The following is a 5,236-nucleotide window of genomic DNA, read 5'->3' as shown; positions in this document are numbered from 1 at the left end:
ACGATTTTTGGATCTGGATGTATAAAAACAAAAGCTTAGCTCATTGTTAATGGTAGATTAATTAGTAGAGAATTAGAGAAGATAGGTTAGAGTAAAAAGTAGCCATTAGAATAGTTTCTAGATCTAGATTGAATTGTTTTGATTAAGTTTAGTTCCATTTAAATTATTGTATTAGATTAAACCTTTGAATTTTGCTCTTCAATTTGATTAGATCAATAAAGTAGTGTTCTTTATCAATTTCGATTTTGTCATTTCCAATTCTAGATCTAATTTCAATTCCTGTCCTTATTTCATTTTAGTCATTAAATTAGATTTCATTATTGTTTAAATTAAGTAAATTTCAATGCTTTATATTATGTTTAGTTTTAATCTAAATGGAAATGATTACAGAATGATTCAAGGCTAAACCTCCATTTGAGGGGGTTGGGAAGCCTTGATGAAAGCTTGATTCCGTTTATCGTAGAAATTAAATTAAATAATTTCTTTTCTCTTAAATAATTAGTTCACCATGAGAATGGGTTTAATTGTTCACATGCTAGTTATAAATTGGTAGAAATGCCATGTGTAATTAGGGATTAGGAATAACTAATTGTTCTTCAGCGTGGCGATTCAATTCGGATTCTGACGATTAGATCGGGTAGTGGATTAAGTTGAGTTAAAGGTGGAATCAATTCCCCTCTAACTCCTTATCATAGAATCAATGTAGTAATTTCATAGTCGTTTATTTAATTGACTAGTTGTATCTTGTGGGTAAGTTGCATCGTAGTCTAGTTACCTATTTCGTAAAGCTCTCATTGACTTAAGACTGATTTCTTAGACTTAGAAAACAATCCATGCTAGGGAACTAGGAGTGGAACGAACTTCCTACTCCAATTAGTGCAATTCGCATCGAGAGTAGAAACTTTGATAAGTGAGATTCGTAAGATCAGTTTTAGTTTACTTACGTAATGAATTCATCGTTCATTTCGTAGGTAAACTATACATATTACAGTTATCAGTACATGAGAATCAATCGGCCTTTATCCCCGAGAGATCGATACAAGATAACATCCTTCTAGCTCATGAAGTGCTGAGAGGCTACGAGAGAAGACATGGTACCCCAAGATGCTCAGTCAAGGTGGATATTAGAAAGGCGTATGATATGGTAAGTTGGGCAACTATCCTAGCCATATTGGATAAATTTCCCATTCCACCAAAGATGAAGAAATGGATACAGATGTGTATAAGCTCACCTTACTATTCTATTCTTATAAATGGCTCACCGGAGGGGTTTTTTGCGGGAGGCAGGGGTCTAAGACAGGGCGACCCCATGTCCCCATATCTTTTTGTTTTAATCATGGAGATTTTGGACTGTGTGATTAAAGAGAGTATTGATAATAAGCTGATCCAATTTCATTCGAAATGCAAGAGGAGTCTTCTCACCCATCTGACCTTTGCGGATGATGTTCTGATATTCAGTAAGGGGGAAGTTTCATCTGTTGCAGCCCTCAAAGATTGTTTGCTTGCCTTTAGTGATGCTACAGGGCTCCAAATCAATTCCCAGAAGACTACCATAATGACTGGGGCTATGGGGCATCAAGATTCTCTTGACTTGGCTCATATCCTGGGTATTGAACTTGTCAAACCTCCAGTGAAATACCTTGGTCTCCCACTCTTTTCAGCTCGTTTAGGTATCAAAGATTGCCAACCTCTAGTTGAAAAAGTAACTGGGAAAATCAAGGATTGGAAAGCACGGTTGCTCTCTCATGCAAGCAGACTCCAGTTGATTGTATCGATTCTTAGCTCTCTTCATATTTATTGGGCTAGAACTTTCATCTTACCAATATCTGTTCTAGAACATGTGGAAAGGATATGTGCTACGTTCCTATGGAGTGGGACTGATATCAAAAGGTGTGTACACCAAGCAAGTATTGGAACTATCAGCAAAGCAAAGGAAGAGGAGGGTCGGGCATTATGAATATGGAGACATGGAACACCGCCTGCGAATGTGGACTCTTGTTCAAGATAGCGAGTAAAGAAAACACTCGTGGGTTGATTGGATATAGAAGAATCACCAAGAACATATTTGTGGACCATGGCGATCGAAAGATTGCTCCCGGTCATTGAGGAACATCCTCAAGTGTCGAAAAACATCGCGAAAGATCATATCCTTTATCGAGATAGCTAATGGAGAAGACACGTTTCTATGGCATGATCTATGGTGTAACAGCTGACCCTCTTACCGCTTAACAATCAAGCTGTCATGAGTATTGACTCCCTCAATGCAAAGGTCGGTGAGCTAATATCAGTGGAGAATGGAATGGAATTGTTGAGAATATTCAGTGTAATCGGCTAAGGGAGGACATCAGGTCTACGGCAATTGAGAGGCATTTAGAGAAAGACAGAGTCCTTTGGAAACCACATCAGAGTGGAAACTTCACGTCAAGCAGTGCATATGAGGCCATGAGAAGACATGGAGGGAAAGTTCGATGGCAGAGGTTAGTTTGGGGAAGGTTAGTCATTCCAAGACATTCCTTTACTTGTTGGCAATTGTTTTCCAACAGCTTGTCAACTCAAGATCGGCTAGTGTACAAAAGAATCCTTAACCATTCGTCCTGCTGCCTTTGTAATCAAAGTAGAGAGTTCTCCAACCATCTCTATTTTGAGTGTGACTATTCTCGGGTAATCCTTGCGGGAATAATGTCGGTGCTGGGAATTAATTAAAATCACCGCAATTCAAATAGAGAATGGTCGTTCATACTGAGAATCTGTCGAGGAGCAAGCCAAGTAACCGAAATTGTCAAAGTCTACATTTGTCTTTGCTTTGTAGGCGATTTGGAAGAAAGAAATGCCCGACGGTTCAAGAATAACGCGACAACCTACTGGCGATGCTCTTAAAGAGAACTCTTAGAAGTATGAAGGCGATGTATGTACTCAAGATCGCATCTATGGAAGATACAATAGCAAAATAAAAGATTATGTCGCCATAGGGCTTCGGTAGAGTTTGAACGAGCTAAACAACAAAGTGTATATTGGCGGGGGCCCGAGCAGGGGTAGTGTGAAGCTAAATCTTTGATGGGTCCTTGTCGAGAAGCGGTATGGACCCACGAGGGGTGTAATCGAGACATAAAGGGAGTCTTGGCGGGCGTTCACGAGGAAGTGGAGGCGTGGAATCCATTATTTACCAAGAGATGAAAGCCATAGAGGTTGGCCTCTCGCATTTGTCGAAATGGGATTCCTAAAAGTGGAAGTGGAATCGATTCTCTCATGACAATTCGGATAGCAACAAAGATAGCTAAACCGCCGTGGAATTGCCAGAATGTGCTGGCACACATCTTAGACACTTCTTTGAAATTCATGCATTGTAAATTTTCACATGTTTTTAGAGAGGCCAATAGGCCTGCAGATTACCTTGCAGGACTAGCCCCTTCTCATTGTAATGAGTTAATGCATTATGGACCTCCAATAGGTAGCGAACTTAGTAATCTCGTAGAGGATGATGCATTAGGTACCAGATATATACGTTTTGGATAATATATGCAGGTGGGGTCAGCCTAACCCCAGCTTATTGTTTAAAAAAAAATAGTATACTATCAAAGTATAAATGGTATCCCTATACGCATCACATTACAAAACCTGATGTATTTTAAGTTATAAATAAACTCGGATAAGTTTCCCAATCAAGTTCCAAGATTCACCAAAGGCTCTCGATAAGAATCAAAATCGAATTCCAGCTAGTTCACGACGTGCTTTTGACACGGGCTCTTGCACCAGAAAATGCACTTTAATGACTTGAAAGTTATAACGATCTGTCAATAGACTCTTATAACACTCAAAAGAGCCGGTTGTGAAAACAAGAAGCATAGGCCTGCTGAGAAAGAGTAGAGGAGACGAACCAAACACCACCCCAGATCATATAAACTTTCAGAAGACAAAAAATAGAATTAAAGGGTCAATAAGAAAATAAATAAAAGCATCTAATATGTTGTAAAGTGGTCTAACCGAGAGTGTAGTAGTACTTAATACGCATGCATTTTAGAGTCGATCACTTAAATATGCAGCAGTATAGATGTATTAATCCATGTGCACGATCTGGGCTACCACGAGGATATCCCTATAGGGATGAGTGTTTCGAGACCGTTGGATCTCGATCCGAAATCCAACGGTCCGAAAATCAAAAACAAAAAGAAAGAGAGAGAATATGGGTTTGTTTTTTATTTTCGGACCGTTAGATCTCGGATCAAACGGTCTCGGCTGGCGTCCCTATAGGGATATCCTTGTGGTAGCCCAGATCTTAAAAGATTGGTACTGTCCCCAATTATTTCTCTTTTTATTGCTATTATGCCCTCATCTTCCACGTCAACCCACCAGTCTGCCACTTCTTCTTCCTCTTTGTTGCTCAATCAATTGAACTATCGAGTGTAATGAAGCGAGCTGAAGAACTTCCTACAATATAGGACCATTTACCCAAGAACAAATTAGAACATTTCTAGCAAATTTGTGGTAAAAAATACCTACTTCACCACCCCTATTTCTATAATTCTCATTTCACTAATAAAAAATCACTTAAAAGAAGATGCATGCTTTCTGAGAGCTGATCGCGGACTGTATCAACTCCAGAAAAAGTGAATAAGTAGCAAAAGTAAATGCCACTGTTTATGTAGTTGCCATATGTATTACTCTGATTCGTTTACAGTGACGATCGTAGTCAACAACTCGGTATATGATATTCGACTATTAGCCAAAATAATAATAATCGTAATAATGAAATTAAGTGTATTCCTTCAATTAATGCTAGTGATAATTATGAGTTTCCTGCTTATTTTTGTGAGTTTTGGAGGGATGATTAATCTTTTCCTCGACATAATAAAATGCAAGGCAGAGGTTGCACTTGGCAAGCTTAATAAAATCCTGAAAGCTTGGTTACTTATTTTGCAATCTAGTAGACTAGTAGCACTGTAGCACCAACACCCAGCCACTGGAGTCTGGAGGTAGATGTGGCCTAGACCCTAGAGGAAGGTGGCCAATGATTTTTCCCACTTTCCCAATTATGCTGGTTACTGCTAAAATCTGCAATGGCCGAAAGGAGCAATTGCTGCTGCAAGATTTTGTAGACCAGGACTCCTTTTTTACTTCATTAAGGAGTGTACAGTGTTGTAGTCGACAAGACAATGAAAGATCTTCGCTCCCCTGATTAAAGGTACTAACTTAATTTCCAATCTCGGTTGCTAGTTACTGCAGCATTGCGCCACAAAGG

The sequence above is a fragment of the Coptis chinensis genome, chromosome 8 (assembly GCF_015680905.1).
Source record: "Coptis chinensis isolate HL-2020 chromosome 8, ASM1568090v1, whole genome shotgun sequence".
Lineage (NCBI taxonomy): Eukaryota > Viridiplantae > Streptophyta > Magnoliopsida > Ranunculales > Ranunculaceae > Coptis > Coptis chinensis.
The sequence above is the reverse complement of the archived record's forward strand: the minus strand, read 5'-3'. Positions refer to the sequence as shown.